This window comes from Mauremys reevesii, linkage group 12 (genome assembly GCF_016161935.1).
Source record: "Mauremys reevesii isolate NIE-2019 linkage group 12, ASM1616193v1, whole genome shotgun sequence".
Lineage (NCBI taxonomy): Eukaryota > Metazoa > Chordata > Testudines > Geoemydidae > Mauremys > Mauremys reevesii.
Genome location: NC_052634.1, coordinates 22,284,285 through 22,304,576, shown reverse-complemented (window position 1 = coordinate 22,304,576; position 20,292 = coordinate 22,284,285). Strand labels below are relative to the sequence as shown.

The window sequence follows — 20,292 nt, the reverse complement described above, 5'->3', positions numbered from 1 at the left end:
TCCTACTTGTTCTTAAAAACTTCCAGGGAAAGAGACTCCCCAGCCCCCCTTGTAAGACTATTCCCGAGCTGAACTGCCTTAGCTCTGGGGACATCCACACAGATTTGAGTGGTGAGCAGCTCTGGAGAGAGAGGAGACCCCAGTGAGTGGGCAGCTGGGTAAATAAATTAAAGTTGGGAGGAGAAACATTGACGTGTCCAAGGTCACCCAGGCTGTCCGTGATGGAGCTAAAACTAGATCCCAGTTCTAGTGCCACCGTACTGCTGTTTTGGGCACTGAAGGGCTCTGCCACACTGGTGTTTTAGGCACTGGTGCAAACCCTTAGTACAGACAGAATTTACACTAGTGCACTCTGGCACTGGTGCGCCATGTCCCAGTTTGAAGGTTTGCGGTGTGTGGAGGGGTAGGGGGGCCAGTATCTCACTGAGGCCTGGGGCTGGCTGAACAGTACAGCTGGCAAGAGAGGGGCAGCAGTGAAGTATGAGCCAGGAGCACAGCCCCACAGCACTGGACACTGACTTCTCCTGACCCATGACCCACACACCCAGCTGTGTGCAGGGACTGCCGCTGAGGTGCCCTGCCAAGACAGCCTGTGCATCCATGGACAAACCACCTCTTCCTGCAGCCTAATGCAATGGGGTCTGGGATCTTTCCAAGCTGCGGGTGATGGGGCTCTGGAGTTACCAGGGTCAGTTCGAGGCTCTGTCCCTGACCTGCTTGGTGGCCTGGGGGAAGTCACAGCCCCTCTCTGTTTTCCTCCTGCCCATTGTCTACTTGGGCTGTGATCTCTTTGGGGGCAAGGACGGTCCCTCTCTGTCTGTGCAGAGCCCAGCACAATGGGGGTGCTGATCTCAGTCAGGGTCTCTGCCATACGCAGCACGATGGGGCCCTGATCTCCATCAGTGTCTGTGCAACGCAAGCCACAGTTTATAGACCCACAGACTTTAAGACCAGAAGGTAGAGGTGTATTTCAGATGAGGTCTCATCAGTGCCTTGTACAACAGTACTAACCCTTTCATGTGTCTGCTGGAAATACCTCGCCTGATGTATCCTAGGACTGCATTAGCCTATTTCACGGCCGCATCACGTTGACAGCTCATAATTATCCTGTGATCAACCAATACACCCAGGTCTTTCTCCTCCTCTGTCACTTCCAGTTGATAAATCCCCAGCTTATTGCAAAATTATGCACTTGGGGACTAACAACTAGAATTTGTGCACTATTAATTTTCATCCCATTTCTATTACTCCAGCTTTCAAGGATGTGCAGATTTTCTTTTATGATTTTCCTGTCCTCCTCCATAGTGGCAATCCCTCCCAGCTTTGTGTCCCACTCCCACTTCTTGTGCGAAGATCACTAATAAAAGTGTTGAGTAAGATTGATTCCAAGACTGATCTGAGGAATTCCACTAGTAACTCCCTCCAGCCTGACAACTCACCATTCAATATGACCCCCTTGTAGACCTCCCTTTAACCAATTCTTTATTGACCTTTCGGTTCTCATATTAATCCCCATCTTCTCCAATTTAACGAATAGTTTCCCATGTGGAACTGTATCAAAAGCCTTACTGACGTCCAGATCACGTTTCTCTGGCACAATCTACCTTTTGTAACACCATGTTTTATTTATTTATAGTGCTGAAGGCTGGGAGGAACTGTTAGCAATGGGCTGAGAATGGCCATGTGGAGATGGGGGAAGAGATGGGAGGCGGCATTGGAGGTGTATCTGGGATTGTGTTTTGTAGGAGTCCATGTCTCTGCTCCCTGTGGCCGTGGCGCCTTCCGTACCAAGGCAGCACGTCAGCAGAGCAGACGCACACACCATAGCTCTGCCTGGAACACGCAGCGTTCACTGCCAGACGGGCTGGGCAACTTTTCAGGGACCCAGCTTGATATGCCTGGCTGGGGTGGGTTCAGTTGGGCGGGAGTCTGGGGCTCTGATAGTTTGCGATGTTCCTTTTTGCATAGTCAGTTCTTTCCATTTAATGTTTTACCCCCACCGATGCCCGATGCCGCTCTCTTCTTAACTTGCTTCGGTTATTTCACTTCCAGGTTACCGCCAGTCATAGAATCATAGAATATCAGGGTTGGAAGGGACCTCAGGAAGTCATCTAGTCCAGCCCCCTGCAACTAGTCAGATACTAACCCAGACACCAACTCACAAGCATTCAATAAAGTCTAAACACATTCTTACAATTCTAATACCTCTTTTAACAATACTAACATAGGTGAGTCAGACTGATTCCAGCTATGTGTTTGTCCATGTTCAATTAAGACATGGGGGCTTTTGCAAGAGCTAACACCTCATCTGCCAGTGTCAGAGGCAGGATGGGCAGGGATAGTGTGTCTAGCCTCTTTGCCAGAAGCTGGGAATGGGTGGCAGGGGATGGATCACTTGATGATTTTTCTGTTCTTTCCCTCTGAAGCACCTGGCATTGGCCACTGAGCTAGATGGACCAGTGCTCTGATGCAGTCGGCCATTTTTACGTTCACAGTCTGTGTGAGGAATATCTACTCATTTGGACTCGCTGGGAGGCACAGAAAGAAACAAGATGTGCTGTGGCAAGAAGGCCCAGTCTCAGAGCCCCCAGGGTCACACTTGCCAAAAGCTAAAACTAGGCCCAGCCCATGAAAGGGGCACTCCCAGGAGAGACTGTATAAAGGCTGGAACATCCAACAACTTTGTAAACCCGAGACAGCTGCCTTGGGGACAATGACAGGGAGAATCCCCAGAGTGACTCCTTTGATTCTGCTCTTCTCTGGCCTTTGGTTCATAGAATCATAGAACTGGAAGGGACCTCGAGAGGTCACCAGTCCAGTCCCCTGCACTCAAGGCAGGACTAAGTATTATCTAGACCATGCCTGAGAGCTGTTTGTCCAGCCTGCTCTAAAAAATCCCCAATGATGGAGATTCCACAACCTCCCTACGCAATTTATTCCGGTGTTTAACCACCTGGACAGTTAGGAAGTTTTTTCCCCAATCTCCATCCTAAACCACCCTTGCTGCAATTTAAAGCCATTGCTTCTAATCCTACCCTCAGAGGTTAAGAAGAACAATTTTTCTCCCACATCTTTGTAACAACCTTTTATGTACTTGAAAACTATTACCATGTCCCCTCTCAGTCTTCTCTTCTCCAGACTAAACAAACCCAATGTTTTCAATCTTCCCTCATAGGTCATGTTTTCTAGACTTTTAATCATTTTTCTTGCTCTTCTCTGGACTTTCTCCAATTTGTCCACATCTTTCCTGAAATGTGGCACCCACAACTGGACACAATACTCCAGTTGTGGCCTAATCAGTGTGAAATAGTGCAGAAGAGTTATTTCTTGCATCTCGCTTACAGTGCTCCTGCTAATACATCCCAGAATGAGGTTTTCTTTTTTTGCAACAGTGTTACGCTGTTGATTCATATTTACTTTGTGATCCACTATGACCCCCAGATCCCTTTCTGCAGCACTCCTTCCTACGCAGTCATTTCCCATTTTGTATGTGTGCAACTGATTGTTCCTTCGTAAGCGGTGTACTTTGCAGGTGTCCCTATTGATATTTACTTCAGACCATTTCTCCAGTTTGTCCAGATCATTTTGAATTTTAATTCTGTCCTTCAAACCACTTGCTACCCCTCCCAGCTTGGTATTATCTGCAAACTTGATAAGTGTAACAGAGACTGTTACTGGGAGAGTTTCCCGATTTCTCAGAGGGTTACACCCTGGTGTGAGGGGGCTAGGCCTGTACTGGAATAAGGTCACTCTGTTCTTCACAGTGTGGCGAACCTAGAATGTCCATTAGCAGGGAAAAATCCTGGGGGGAATCGGCTTGTGGAATGGATGAAAACCCCATCTGAATTCTCTCATATCTCCCTTCTCACCCTGATAGGCTACAGACTAACGTCCACGTTTGCTCCAGATCATCCCATCCTCCCAGGGGGCAGGAAATGGCTACAATGGAGCTGGCTCAGGTAAGAGATTATCAGGGAGCTGGTGGTGGGTTCTGCTTGGAGGAAGAGGAGCAGTAAATGCATAGGAGGGTGGGAGCTGCTGGAGGTGGTGGGAGACAGGAAATATTGAGGGTGGAGAAAGGGAGGGGACAGGATGTGACAAACCCGCTGAGATTTGTGTAATGTAGGGTATGATGGGTTGTCACCCCGGGGTGCAGTGTGGGGGGCTTCTGGGAACCGCTGTGCCCTCTAATCCTCAAGCTGGGCTGGCCCTTCTCACACTGCTTTGCTGGAGATTGTCAGCCTCTCCAGGCCCTGTTATCACCCAGCATGACAGCAGGTGGCGCCATACACCCAACTAAGCTACCTAAATGCTTTACCTAAGCCACTCAAGGACAGATAGAAGACGACAGCCAATTTCCCAGCTCCCCAACCTTGCACACTAGCTGTAGTATAAATTCAGAATTATACCATCTTATAGTGCACAGGGATCTCTATAATGTAATCTCATTAATATAATTCGCCTTCCCCTCAATATGGGAAAGATGTGCACAACAAGCTTGTGCTAACCAAGCTCAGATTTTCCCCAGACACTTCATTCAAAATACTTAACACTGGTTAAGATAAAGCATAAAACGAGTTTATTAACTGCAGAAAGATCGATTTGAAGTGATTATTGTTAGAAGAATAAAGGAGCAGGTTGACCCGGATACGAGTACAGGCTTCCTTATTGTAATACTTGTTCCCCTCGACCCAATTGTTGAGTAAGCACTGGATTAGTTACATCACTCTCCTTTTGTCTCAGTTAGTATGTACACGCCTACATCCATTACAATACTCTCCCAACCCTTATTAAGTAATAGAAATACCCATACTGTTAGTATACCCACCCCTATCTATTATTCACAGGATTACACATGTCATACAGGTTTCAGAGTAGCAGCCGTGTTAGTCTGTATCCGCAAAAAGAGCAGGAGTACTTGTGGCACCTTAGAGACTAACAAATTTATTTTAGCATAAGCTTTCGTGATCTACAGCTCACTTCTTCGGATACATAGAATGGAACACACAGGAGATATTTATACATATAGAGAACATGAAAAGGTGGAAGTAGGCATACCAACTGGAAGAGTCTAATCAATTGAGATGAGCTATCATCAGCAGGAGAAAAAAAACTTTTGAAGTGATAATTGAGTTGACCCATAGAAGGTGTGAGGAGAACTTAACATAGGGAAATAGATTCAATTAGTGTAATGACCCAACCATTTGGGTCTCTGTTTAAACCTAAGTTAATTGTATCTAATTTGCATATTAATTCGAGTTCAGCAGTCTCTCTTTGGAGTCTGTTTTTTTAAGTTTTTTTTTTTGCAAAATTGCCACCGTCAAGTCTGTCACTGAGTGGTTAGAGAGGTTGAAGTGTTCTCCCACTGGTTTTTGAATGTTATGATTCCTGATGCCAGATTTGTGTCCATTTAGTCTTTTGCGTAGAGACTGTCCGGGTTGGCCAATGTACATGGCAGAGGGCATTGCTGGCACATGATGGCATATATCACGTTGGTAGATGTGCAGGTGAACGAGCCCTGATGGCATGGCTGATGTGATTAGGTTCTATGATGGTGTCACTTGAATAGATATGTGGTCAGAGCTGGCATCGGGCTTTGTTGCAAGGATAGGTTCCTGGGTTAGTGTTTATGTTGTATGGTGTGCGGTTGCTGGTGAGTATTTGCTTCAGGTTTGGGGGCTGTCTGTAAGAGAGGACTGGCCTGTCTCCCAAGATCTGTGAGAGTTAGGGATCATCTTTAAGGATAGGTTGTAGATCTTTGATGATGCGCTGGAGAGGTTTTAGTTGGGGGCTGTAGGTGATGGCTAGTGGCGTTCTGTTGTTTTCTTTATTGGGCCTGTCCTGTAGTAGGTGACTTCTGGGTACTCTTCTGGCTCTGTCAATCTGTTTTTTCACTTCAGCAGATGGGTATTGTAGTTTTAAGAATGCTTGATAGAGATCTTGTAGGTGTTTATCTCTGTCTGAGGGATTGGAGCAAATACGGTTCTATCTTAGAACTTGGCTGTAGGCAATGGATTGTGTGGTGTGTCATGGATGGAAGCTGGAGGCATGTAGGTAAGTATAGCGGTCAGTGGGTTTCTGGTATAGGGTGGTGTTTATGTGACCATCGCTTATTAGCACAGTAGTGTCTAGGAAATGGACCGCTTGTGTGGATTGGTTTAGGCTGAGGTTGATGGTGGGATGGAAATTATTGAAATCATGGTGGAATTCCTCAAGGGCTTCCTTTCCATGGGTCCAGAAGATGAAGATGTCATCAATGTAGCGTAAGTAGAGTAGGGGCGTTAGGGAACGAGAGCTAAGGAAGTGTTGTTCTAAGTCAGCCATAAAGATGTTGGCATACAGAGGCACTGCTATGGGTACCCGCTCCACCAAGCCTTTTAAAACTCTTGGATACAAGTTATCTGGACCTGCTGATTTAAACATGTGTAACTTTAATAGCTGCTGTTTAACGTCCTGGTGAGTTCTTGTTGGAATGGAAAGAGTGTCGTCGTCAACATCTTATGATATGAGTTACAGCATCTGTTTTTCTCCAAATCCAGGAGAGAAATATTTATTGAGGACTTTTACCTCTTCTGCATTATTTTTGATAATTCTGCCATTTCCATCTAGTAATTTACCGCTACCATCATTAGGATTAATTTTGTACTTAATATACTTTTAAAAACTTCCTTCGTATTTCCATTGATTTCTTATAGCCAGTTTTCTACAATTCTGACCTTCTCACTTACATTCTTTACTATTGACTTCCCCTTTCTTCCATATATTTTATTTGGAGAGTGTTGGCATTCCTACCAGGGAGACACCAGCAGGGTCCAGAGACTGCCCCATCTCCTATATCAAGCTCTGGCTAGTAGGTATGTGATAAATGTGAAGACCCTGCCTCCGTCTGTCAGCTGAGAAACACAAAGTTTCTCTTTTTCTACCTTCTGATGCCTCCTGGATGCTCTAGACAAGGTGGGGTGGGACTCTGTTAACATGTGCCTCGCGGAGCTTCCATTTACCTGGTGCTGCTGTTCTGTGAATAAAGGGACTGTGAGTGGGGCAGCAGGTACTGAGTGTTGGACTCTTTCTCTTTCAGGGGCCGGTGACCTTCGAGGAGGTGGCTGTGTATTTCACCAGGGAGGAATGGGATCTGCTGGACCCCACTCAGAGAGCCCTCTACAGGGATGTCATGCAGGAGAACTATGAGACGGTGGTCTTGCTGGGTGAGGAGTCCTGTCCCCTGGGTTATTAGAAGCTGTGGGGTCTCTAAAGAACCCGAGTAGTGATAACCTTATATCTTTATTCGTCATACAAGTTTTGACAAGTTTCCTTGCCCTCCTTTTTTGCCTTATCTCCCATACAATGGTATCATTTTTGGACATGTGCCTTTTTGATGCCATCAGTCATTTTAAAATTGCATTGAGTGCATCCTTATTGGCTACATTAGCAACTACATTAATAACTGTAGCTTTCATGCCTTTTCAATAGGAAAATATTCTGGCTGTAGAATTCTAAAGTAAATAGGTGTGTGACGCATGCCTGGCTTGTGTGACAGGCAGATGAGCTCCTCTTTTGATAGGAGATGCAGCTGAAGAAGTGAAGTTTTTTACCCACGAAAGCTGATGCCCAAATAAATCTGTTAGTCTTTAAAGTGCCACCACTGGACTCCTTGTTGTTTTTGATAGGAGAGTGTATAATGTTGACATTCAGGACCCCACGGGTGAAGGGAGAACAGAGCTATGGGAGGGGAGAAGAAGCGGGGAGTAGATAATTCTGGGGTGCCAGGACATGGGGAGCGGGTGTGCAGGGTTAGAGCTAAGAAGCAGCAGGGAGGGATGAGGTTGTGAGAGACGATGAGGAAAGGCAAGAAGTTCCCAAGGTGCCGGGAGGTGGTTCCGGGAGGTGGTGCCGGTGGGACGAAGAGGAGGGGAGTGTGGAGGAAGGGCACCCAGGACGTGGGCTGGGTGGGTCAGTGGGAGGGAGGAGAGGTTTAGGGATCTGGAGCTGTGGGGAATCCCAGACCTTTAACCCCAAATCCCTACCCAAACTTTAGAGCCTACATTCCAGTGTTTCGCTTCATTATAGATTTTTTTCCTAAATATTATTATTTTAACTCTTGACCTCCCTCTCCCGCTCATTACCCCCCTCCCCATATAACCTCCCCACCTCTATGCACAGCGACCCTGGCCACCGATCCGGAGTCCTTGCTGCATCCTCCCTCCCATCGCGGGGCCGCTACCCAGGCACAAATGGGCACTTTATTGATGATGTCACAGGGTGGTGGTGTAGCCTGTACAATGTTTATGGCTATAAGATTACGTATTGGGGCACAGCTTGTCCTTGTACATGGCCACTCACAGTGTATTGAGGGGATGACATTTGGTGAAACACACAGAAGCGTGATTTAATACAGACAGTTATAATGGAAATCATAGGCCAGGCTCAATACACGTAACAATTAGACTAGATAGTAAAGAGGGTCTTGCCCTGTGCATACTTACAAGTTATGGACACCGCTGGAAACAAAGATGGAGGGGCAAGGGAGCCCATCAGAAGGGAGGCCCTGCTTCAGTTGACCCTATCTCAGGGACCCAACAAAATGAAAAAATGGTCACTCGGAAAGGTAATTTATCCACTTTATTATGGTAATAGGATGGCTATATACCATATCTGCTCCTTTACTCTGATTACAATAATGTCAATAGCTGCCCCAACCCATATGTGGCCTTTGGGAAGTCCATAATTTAGCATCAAGCATTAATACTCATGATTTACATCACTTAGTTATTAATAATTCCAATATATGAATGCCTCCAACTGCTGAGATACTGCATAGCAACCTAATTGCTAAAGCCCAGCCCTGCTTTCAGAATCCTGTGGCGTATTGCACCTGTTTGTGGTTACTCGTTAGTCTCTCAAAATCAGGGTGCAAAATATCTGACTTGGGATTCTCTCCTTAGGCCTATTCAGATAAATCCCAGACTTCAGCATAGCTACTCCCACAAAGCCTCCACCTAATATACGGCCCTTAACTGTAGCAAGCTTTGGCTATGTTTACACTACCGCAGTCAGTCGACCTACACTGCGCAACTCCAGCTACGTGAATAAAGTAGCTGGAGTCAGCGTACCTTAGATCGTGTTACCACAGGGTGTACGCTGCAGGGGGTCGACTTACTTTACTCTTCTCATCTGGATAGAGTACACGGGTCGACTGGAGAGCAATCTGCAGTCGATTTAGCTGGTGTTTACTACACCTGCTAAATCGACCATGGGTGGATCGATCTCAGAGCGTCGATCCCGGCTGTAGTGTAGACCTGCATCGCCTCCTTGCCCCTCCACGCATGTTCCAAGCTAATAAGCAATACTCTGATCATGACATTTTCCCTCTAGCGAGTATAAAATTGCCCACAAGACATGGTGGTCGTAGATGATAAAATCAGGACGGGGTCAACAGGAGTGAGAGTTTGGAGAGTCTTGTCCCCCCCTCTCCCCATCTGCAGCAGCCACAAGCTGGCTTCCCTCCAGGCTCCTTGGATCTCTGAGCCTGTCCCTCCGGAGCTTGCGTGGCCCAGTTCTTGTTTCTTACACTCTCCTTTTCCGGAAGAATTAGGGGCTGTTGCTCCTGAATTTTAGTGTTTAATTCCCCAGCTTTCTCCACACACTGGGGGAGTTTAATTCTCCCTCCCATTACACCTGAGTCACTAGATTTCCTAATTCCCCAAAATCTGCTTTTGCGATGTCACAGTTGTGGGGTAGCGAAGCCTTTGACCTGCCTCCATGGTCTGCTCAAGCAATGGCCTCTCGGGTATCAGGCCTCTAGCCAGCCCCTCTCTATGGGTGGGGACCCACATGCCTCTCCTGTTTGACCAGGGTGTGAGGACTGCAGCTTGTCCTCCACTGTGTTCACTGGACTAACATCCAGTTCCCGTGCTTTGCTTTCTCTCCAAGGGCTGTGAGCAGTGTGTGTGTGTGAGAGAGGCAGGAATTTTGGTGATGCCAATACACACTTCAGTTCCCCTCTGTGGTTGGTGTTGCCATGATTATAAAGAGGAGGAGACATGAGGTGTTTTGTCACGGAGCTGTCACGGGGTGATATGAATGGGTCATTAAGGACAGGCTGGGACCAACCTACATCAGTGGAATACCCGACAGAGACAAGGGAATAATTGTCCCCTGTCCATGGGAGGATCTCAGCTTGGCTGAGTGAAGCATACATGGACTCAGGATGTGCTTGGAAGCAGGAAGAACTGGGTTTGCAGACACAGGGAGCTCTACCGGAGCGAAGACAAACGGACAGGCAAAGTGAAACGAAACAAAACTGTTTTTAACAGCAGCGTGGCTCAAGAGCATTGGCCAATATGGACTATATTGTCTTCTTTGCTTCTCTGCCCTAATCTAAAGCCTTTCTAATGCTGTGTTTCAGTTCACTACTAAACCCTGCTATATTTTAACAGTCTGCCCAGTGTCACAGCAAAAACTTGCTGAGGTGCATTGAAGCATGAATGAGGAACAGTCTCTGAACAGGAGTGTCGTTCAGCTGGGACCTGCTGGCAGAGCTCACAGGTTGAAATAGGAGTGTTGAATCCAGAGGCTCAGTCTCAAGTGTTGAAGCGACATGGTCTATCCTTGTGGAAGAGTGGGACCCCTTGGGGGTCCAGCGCACTCAAGGGGCACCTCCCAAGGACTGTTTAAAAGCCAGGGCATTGCACAGATCCTGTGCATCCATGACACTGCACTGGAGGTTAAGCCTTATGGGAAAAAAGATATAAAACAAGAAAAGGATTTAAATGTGTATTTACCATTGCACCCTCCTCAGTCCTCGTGGGAATCCCTCATCAGTTACAAAGTGTATTAAAACCTTCCTCTAAGGCTCACCTCTTAGTTATCAGGTCGTGTCAGTTTTGTTAGAGGGTTTTCCCTTCCCCCTCCCACTTCCCTGGTTCTTGTCACGCAGACAGCAAGCAGCAAAAGACCAGGAGTCCGAAGGGCAGGTAGTGCAATGTTTATTGGGGTTATTTCCAAGCAAGCAGATTCCGAAGCCCTTCACACCAGTCGGGCTTATCGCTTTACGTCCAGAGAGTCTGTTCCCCGGTGTCCCGTTCCCAGCTCTGAGGCCGCAGAGCGTTTACCCTGCATCCTCCTTCCCAGCTCTGAGGCCGCAGAGCCTTGCCTGTGTCCCTGTTCCCATTCCCCCCCATTAATAAACCTGATTCCAATTTCCGTTCCCCCTCCTGTTTGACCCCAGTTTATATAGTCATATTCCCAGCTACACCTTAACCAATCATTTTACTGAAATGTAACTAACCAGTCCTAACATATTGTAACATAATTACCTAACCAATTATATCCTACTACCCTAATTAACTTACACCCAGCAAAATTAATTATACCGCAGGCAGAAACGATTAAAGAACCAGAAAAGTGGTGGACATAAAGATAAAACAATACAGAAATGAGGGTACCACAACCATTGATAAGTGATTTCTTGCCAGACAGGATGCTATCAAACTACATTTTCTTTAAGCATCTTAAGATCTATTTCGTTATCTGGTGGTTCTACCCTTCCCCATTCTGTGCTTGTCTTGTCTAGTTAGATTGTAAATCGTTCAGGCATGGGCCATCTACTATTCTGTGTTTGTAGTTTGCCTAGCACAATGGGGATCCACTGTTAGCTGGTCCTTAGGCACTAAGGTACTGCATATGATTTATAATAATAATAACTCTTCTGCCACTTTGAGCCAAGGAAGCCGGCCTTGGGACGTTACTGCTTAAAAATGATTTGGGGTTAAAACCGTGGACTATTCTTTGTGACAAGTATCCCACAAATTCCACTGACCTCCCTTGTTTTCTTTACCTGACGTAGGGTTTCTAAATTCCAAACCTGATGTGATCTCGCAGCTGGAACGAGAGGAAGAGCCGTGGGTCCGAGACCTCCAGGGCTCTGAGAAAGAAGTGCTCCCAAGAGCTGCCTGCACAGGTGAGGGCTTGGTTAAACCAACTCAAAACTCTCCATGAATACAGGAAACATTTGGGATGCCCTACAAAGACCGTGTGAGCTCTCCAAGTTCAGGATTGTTCCCTTCAGATGTGGAATCATTAGGCAGATGTCACTCATGGCTTCCCACCTATCCTGACTAACAACTGGCAGCAGATCCCTACCTGATCCCGCTTTCCCCTGCATGTTCTGGTGAGATGCAGACCAAAACTGATCCCTTTCTTTCTCCTCTGGGGAGGTGGGGAAAATCAGCTCCTGATAGGTTTGATCTCTCCTGCACATATTTTGGTTTTTTCATCCCTTTAAATTCTTGTCTCTGAGATTTCCTTTTCTCAGGCACAGAGAGTGACCTATGTCTGGATTCTTCTGTCTCCCATCAGGTGATGGGATGGCGAGTGAGAACGAGGAGACACCCCAGCAGGAAGATGCTGAGCAAGTAGAACCACATGGGATGTTATCAGGAAGACCCAAAGGGAATGTTTCCGGAGTTGTGCACTCCCAGAAAAAGCAAAAGCCTGTGAGACTGAGCAGAGGCCAGAAGAAAACTTAAGTAGCCTCTCAGACCTTATTACACACAAGAGAATCAACTTGGAAGAGACACGTTACACATGGCATGAGTGGGAAAAGCTTCAATGAGAGCTCAGACCTTATCGCACATCAGAGAATCCACAGAGGAGAGAGACCCTACATGTGCTCTGAGTGTGGGAAAGGCTTCAATTGGAGCTCAAACCTTATCGCACACAGGAGAATCCACACAGGAGAGACGCCCTACACATGCTCTGAGTGTGGGAAAAGCTTCAGTCAGAGGTCTACCCTTATCGCACACAGGAGAATCCACAGCAGAGAGACGCCCTACACATGCTCTGAGTGCGGGAAAAGCTTCCGTTGGCGCTCAAACCTTATTGCACATCAGAGAATCCACACTCGACAGACGCACTACACGTGCTCCGAGTGCGGGAAATGCTTCAGTTGGCGCTCAAACCTTATCACACATCAGAGAATCCACACAGGAGAGACGCCCTACACATGCTCCGAGTGCGGGAAAAGCTTCAGTCAGAGCTCTACCCTTATCGCACACAGGAGAATCCACAGTGGAGAGACGCCCTACACATGCTCTGAGTGCGGGAAAAGCTTCAGTCAGAGATCTACCCTTATCACACACAGGAGAATCCACACAGGAGAGACGCCCTACACATGCGCTGAGTGTGGGAAAAGCTTCAATCAGAGCGCTACCCTTATCGTACATCAGAGAATCCACACTGGAGAGACACCCTACACATGCTCTGAGTGCGGGAAAAGCTTCAAATGGAGTTCAAACCTTATCAAACATCGTAGAATCCACACAGGAGAGACGCCCTACACATGCTCTGAGTGCGGGAAAAGCTTCAATCGGAGCTCAAACCTTACCGTACATCGTAGAATCCACACAAGAGAGACCCTACACATGCTCTGAGTGCGGAAAAGCTTCATTGAATGCTCAGACCTTGTCAGACATCGTAGAATTCACAGTGGAGAGAGACCCTACACATGCTCTGCATTTGGGAAAAGCTTCAATCAGAGGTCATTCCCTATTGGATATCAGAAAATCCAAATGGGAGAGAACTGTAAGAAATGCCTTGATTAGGGCTGGCCAAAGATTTGTTTTTTAAAAAATCACATTTGCTAATTCCAGTATAGTGATTTTTGCACCATCTTCACCGTGGTCTCTCAGCTCCCCCAGATGAGTTGCCTCCTTCTGCCTTTTGCAGCTCACCCTTCTTTGGGGTCAGTCCTATAATCTTTTCTATCAACTCCTTTCCTTTTGATTCGTAGGAGCGTGTGTCCCTCCAGCCAGGAATGTTCACCAGCTGCAGGTCGGGGAGAGAGAATTGATGCCAACAAGCTACCCTGAGACAAAAGCTACCTGTGTCTTACATCCACTAGGACTGTACATGGAATTGGCTGCTCAAGTTAGTGATTTTGGTGTAAAAAGACAATTATAGTTGTAGAGCAGAAGCAGCCCAGGGAGTGAACCTAACAGGTAATGATCAAGTGATCTCTCGCCTGCCATCCATCTCCACCCTCTGACAAACAGGCTAGGGACACCATTCCTTACCCATCCTGGCTAATAGCTATTCATGGACTTAACCTCCATGAATTTATCCAGTTCTCTTTTAAACTCTGTTACAGTCCTAGCATTCACAACCTCCTCAGGCAAGAGGTTCCACAAGTTGACTGTGCACTGTGTGAAGAAGGGGGGAGGGATAGCTCAGTGGTTTGAGCATTGGCCTGCTAAACTCAGGGTTGTGAGTTCAGTCCTTGAGGGGGCCACTTAGGGATCTGGGGCAAAAATTGGTCCTGCTAGTGAAGGCAGGGGGCTGGACTAAATGACCTTTCAAGGTCCTGTCCAGTTCTAGGAGATTGGTATATCTCCAATTATTACTAAGAAGAACTTCCTTTTATTTATTTTAAACCTGCTGCCCATTAATTTCATTTGGTGGCCCCTAGTTCTTGTATTATGGGAGTAAGTAAATAACTTTTCCTTATCTACTTTCTCCACATCACTCATGATTTTATATACCTCTATCATATTCTCCTTAGTCTCCTCTTTCCCAAGCTGAAAAGTCCTAGCCTCTTTAATCTCTCCTCATATGGGACCCATTCCAAACCCCTAATCATTTTAATTGCCCTTCTCTGAACCTTTCTAATGCCAGTATATCTTTTTGAGATGAGGAGACCACATCTGTACGTAGTATTCAAGATGTGGGCGTACCATGGAGTTGTATAAGGGCAATAATATATCCTCCGTCTTATTCTCTATCCCCTTTTTAATGATTCCTAACATCCTGTTGGCTTTTTTGATTGCCTCTGCACACTGCGTCGACATCCTTAGAGAACTATCCGTGATGACTCCAAGATCTTTTCCTGATTTGTTGTAGCTAAATTAGCCCCATTATATTGTATGTATAGTTGGGGTTATTTTTTCCAATGTGCATTACTTTACATTTATCCACATTAAATTTCATTTGCCATTTTGTTGCCCAATCACTTAGTTGTGTGAACTCTTTTTGAAGTTCTTCACAGTCTCCTTTGGTCTTAACTATCTTGAGCAATTTAGTGTCATCTGCAAACTTTGCCACCTCACTGTTTACCCCTTTCTCCAGATCATTTATGAATAAGGTGAATAGGATTGGTCCTAGGACTGACCCTTGGGGAACACCACTAGTTACCCTCTCCATTCTGAGAATTTACCATTAATTCCTACCCTTTGTTCCCTGTCTTTTAACCAGTTCTCAGTCCATGAAAGGACCTTCTCTTTATCCCATGACAACTTAATTTACATAAGAGCCTTTGGCGAGGGACCTTCTCAAAGGCTTTCTGGAAATCTAAGTACACTATGTCCGCTGGATCCCCCTTGTCCACATGTTTGTTGATCCCTTCAAAGAACTCTAATAGATTAGTAAGACACAATTTCCCTTTACAGAAACCATGTTGACTTTTGCCCAACCATTTATGTTCTTCTATGTGTCTGACAAATTTATTCTATTTATTGTTTCAACTAATTTCCCAGTACTGACGTTAGACTTACTGGTCTGTAATTACCGATCACCTCTAGAGCGCTTTCTAAATATTGACGTTACATTAGCTATCTTCCAGTCATTGGGTACAGAAGCCGATTTAAAGGACAGGTTAAAACCATAGTTAATAGTTCTGCAACTTCACATTTGAGTTCTCTCAGAACTCTTGGGTGAACACTGTCTGGTTCCTGTGACTTGTTACAGATAAATTTATCAATTAATTCCAAAACCTCTTCTAGTGACACTTCAATCTGTGACAGTGCCTCAGATTTGTCACCTACAAAAGCCAGCTCAGGTTTGGGAATCTCCCTAACATCCTCAGCCGTGAAGACTGACACAAAGAATCCATTTAGTTTCTCCTGAATGGCTTTATCATCTTTAAGCGCTTCTTTTGTATGTCAATCATCAAGGGGCTCCACTGGTTGTTTAGCAGGCTTTCTGCTTCTGATGTACTTAAAAAACGTTTTATTACCTTGTGAGTTTTTGGCTAGCCGTTCTTCAAACTCCTCTTTGGCTTTTCTTATTAAATTTTTCACTTAATTTGGCAGTGTTTATGCTCCTTTCTATTTACCTCAGTAGGATTTGACTTCCACTTTTTAAAAGATGCCTTTTTATCTCTCATTGCTTCTTTTACATGGTTGCTAAGCCCCCGGTGGCTCTTTTTTAGTTCTTTTACTGTGTTTCTTAATTTGGAGTATACATTTAAGTTGGTCTGTGTAGTGGGGCGGACTGCCCCACTCCCTGTGAAAGTGGGCTGTGGCAGGCCAGGGTGCCTGCGCAGACAGGGAGCCAATCAGAAAAGGGCTTATTGTGAGCCAATCAGGGCCCAGTTTGGAGACAGCCAATCAGGGCCAGGCTCAGACATATATAAAGGCTGCGCAGGAAGGGAGCAGTCAGTCTGTCCCTGGCCTTTGGGAGGGGAAGGTCAGTCTCCAAGGGTGGAGACTAGCACCGCGGACAGCGCAGTGCTGGCCTGGGCTCGGGGAGGCTAGAGCTTGAGCCCATAGCCTGCCAGGCTGCAGGCCCTGAAGGGAAGGGCCTAGCGGGTGCAAGGGGCCATAGGGTAAGCGGCCCAGGGAAACAGACAGCGGAGGGGAGAGAAGGACAGCGAGGCTGATGCCAGAGGGTCCCTGGGCCGGGACCCAGAGTAGAGGGCGGGCCTGGGTCCCCCCCCTTCCTCCTTGCAGTACACCCAGCCAATGGCCGTAGGGAGCGGCCATTGTACTACCCCAGATCCCTGACAAGAGGGATTGGACTCAGAGGGTGGTTGGACATAGTGGCTGGGGTGTAGGACTGTTGATCACCGACCCGAAGGGTGCAGATGGACTAAGGGCACTGCCGGAGGGCAGTGGCCTCAAGAGGACGCCGCTGAGCTGGCAGCAACGCGGGTCCAGAGACAGCAACAGAGGGCAGAACGACGGACGGGACACCACCAGGAGGGGGCGCTCCACTGGACAGAGCTAATTCCTGGAGTCACCAGCGGGAGGGGCCAGGTGGTGAGTCCCAACCCGTTACAGTCCTCTATTATGGTGTCTTTAAAAGCGCCCATGCAGCTTGCAGGGATTTCACTTTAGTCACTGTACCTTTTAATTTCTGTTTAACTAACCCCCTCATTTTTGCATAGTTCCCCTTTTTTAAATTAAATGCCACAGTGTTGGGCTATTGAGATGTTCTTCCCACCACAGGGATGTTAAATGCTATTATATTATGCAGTTTATTTTGAGCAACTGCAGTTAGTCGGGAGAGTACACACGGGCAGAGTTTCCCCTCCTGAGGTAGGTCTCGGTTAGATAAACAGTTAAGGCAAGCATTTATACCTTTTGTGACATGCAGTTGTTGCTCATTACTGTATTTTGTTTGTACATATTCCTTTCTGATCTCTTACTTCTCTCAGCAATTTCTGTTACAGTCTGCATTCTATTCTTATCTAACACAAGGTCGAAAAACAGCATCTCTTCCAGTTCTTTTCCACTCGCCCAGGCCCTGCTTGGAAGTCTCGTTATTAGCTGTTAGTTAGCCTGGTAAATATCAAAATAAGGAGAAAACACAGTTATACAAAGCAAAACAAAATCACAAACAGAGATGTCATTGGAAATACAAAAATAAAAAAGGGAAATGCAATCTCCATTACTTTATCATGTCTGGGCCATTCCTGTATCGAGAGCACCTGCTAAGGTCCCTGTGTGCTTACGAGAAACCTGGAGGAACTCATACCACAGCCTGAACATGCAACTCAACTGCTCCCAGGTGCCGCAGTAAAACCCTTTCCCTGCTGTGACGTTGCACTCCATGTGATTTTATGAAAATATGCTAATGAGTGTGAATATAATGTAACTGGAATATGCTTCATGCAAAAGGTCTCTTGTACAGTATCATTAAAAAGCTTATAATCTACTGAGTGTGTTCATGCTATTTGTATGAACCGATCATTCTTGTATCTGAAACTAGAACTATAATATGAACTATACTCTGAGGTCCTGTTGTAATGATGCAAAGTGTGGGCCATTAATAGTGGTTTGGACTCTTGAAGGCTCCCATTAACCAGGACAATTGACTGGAGATGGCTCTGTCCTGCACCATCTGTGAGTCAGGCCAGGAAGAATGAAGGCTTGGGGTCTCACAGGACATATGACCATGTCCCCTGGTACAGGAATCCATCTTAAACCTGGGGCTTTTCCCCAGGAGAGAGACGAAAGATTCCTGCCTTGTACCAAAGCTGTATAAGGGGGTGAAACAGAAGAAAGGTGGCTGCAGTCATGAGTCAAGTATCAGAGGGGTAGCCGTGTTAGTCTGGATCTGTAAAAGTAACAAAGAATCCTGTGGCACCTTATAGACTAACAGACGTTTTGCAGCATGAGCTGTGGGTGAATACCCACTTCTTCGGATGCAAGTGGTGGAAATTTTCCCTATCAATGTAGCATAGGTAGAGAAGGGGCGTGAGTGGACGGGAGCTGAGGAAGCGTTGTTCCAGGTCAGCCATAAAAATATTGGCATATTGTGGAGCCATGCGGGTGCCCATAGCGGTGCCACTGATCTGGAGATATATATTGTCATCAAATCTGAAATAGTTGTGTCTGAGGATAAAGGCACAGAGCTCAGCAACCAATTGTGCTGTGGCATCATCAGGGATACTGTTCCTGACAGCTTGTATTCCATCAGCGTGTGGGATGTTGGTGTAGAGAGCCTCTACATCCATGGTGGCCAGGATGGTTGTTTTCTGGAAGGTCACCAATGCATTGTAGTTTCCTCAGGAAATCAGTGGTGTCACGGAGATAGCTGGGAGTGCTGGTGGCATAGGGTCTGAGTAGAGAGTCCACATATCCAGACAGTCCTTCAGTGATGGCTTCCAATGCCCAAGATGATGGGGCGTCCAGGATTTCCAGGTTTGTGGATTTTGGGCAGTAGATAGAATAGCCCTGGTCGGGGCTCTAAGGGTATGTTGATTTGTTCCGGTGTTAGTGTAGGGAGTGTCCTGAGTAGATGGTTCAGTTCCTTAGTGTATTCCTCAGTGGGATCTGAGGGAAGTGGCCTGTAGAATTTGGTGTTGGAGAGTTGTCTGGCGGCCTCCTTTTGGTAGTCAGACCTGTTCATGATGACAACAGCACCTCCTTTATCAGCCTCTTTGATTATAATGTCAGGATGGTTTCTGAGGCTGTGGATGGCATTGCGTTCTGCACGACTTAGGTTATGAGGCAAGCGATGTTGTTTTTCCACAATTTCTGCCTGTGCACGTCGGCGGAAGCATTCAATGTATAGGTCCAGACTGTCATTTCGACCCTCAGGAGGAGTCCATGTGGAGTTCTTCTTTTTGTGCTGTTGGTGGGAGGGTAACTGTGTATCAGTGCGCTGTTCAGTGTTGTCCTGAAAGTATTCTTTGAGTCGGAGACGGCGAAACTAGGCTTCCAGATCGCCGCAGAACTGTATCATGTTGGTGGGGTGGCAGGGCAAAAAAAGAGTCCCCGAGATAGGACAGACGTTTCTTCTGGGCTGAGTGTGTGGTTGGATAGATTGATGATATTGCTGGGTGGGTTAGGGGTACCACGGTTGTGGCCCCATGTGGCAGGTAGGAGCTTAGACAGCTTACAGTCCTTTTTCCTTTGTAGAGAGGTGAAGTGAGTGATGTAGATCTCCTGTCTTATTTTAGTGAAGTCCGTTTGTATGGAAGTTTGGTTATTGATGAGAGTCTCCAGGTTGGAGAGCTCTTTTTTGATGTTTTCCTGTTTGCTGTATAGGAGGCTGATCAGGTGGTTCCTCAGTTTCTTTGATAGAGTATGGCATAATCTCTCACTGTGGTCTGTGTAGTATGTAGATAGCAGTGGATTTTTACCTTAGTCCATTTGGTATGATGTCCATCCGTTTGCATTTGGAAAGGAAGATGATGTCTGTCTGTATTTGTGCAAGTTTCTTCATGAGGTTGATGGATTTCCACTCCATACGGCTAAATGCAGTGCCTTGCATGGTGTCAAGTATCAGAGGGGTAGCCGTGTTAGTCTGGATCTGTAAAGCAACAAAGTCTGTGGCACCTATAGACTAACAGATGTTTGCAGCATGAGCTTTCGTGGGTGAATACCCACTTCTTCGGATGCAAGTGGTGGAAAATTTCCACCACTTGCATCCAAGAAGTGGGTATTCACCCACGAAAGCTCATGCTGCAAAACGTCTGTTAGTCTATAAGGTGCCACAGGATTCTTTGTTGCTTTTACAGTCATGAGAAATCCCTTAGCTACCACCTGAGCTGGAACAAGGACTATACCAGAT

At 46.4% G+C, this 20,292-nt stretch overlaps 1 long non-coding RNA gene across 1 annotated transcript; it reads left to right on the top strand.

The window, feature by feature from the left end:
* The first annotated feature begins 893 nt into the window (after nucleotides 1-893).
* On the top strand, nucleotides 894-7,100 carry LOC120375706. The gene is made up of 3 exons (XR_005586694.1): nucleotides 894-957; nucleotides 3,878-3,959; nucleotides 7,079-7,100. It is a non-coding gene; the product is annotated as an uncharacterized LOC120375706 (long non-coding RNA).
* The last annotated feature ends 13,192 nt before the right edge of the window (nucleotides 7,101-20,292 follow it).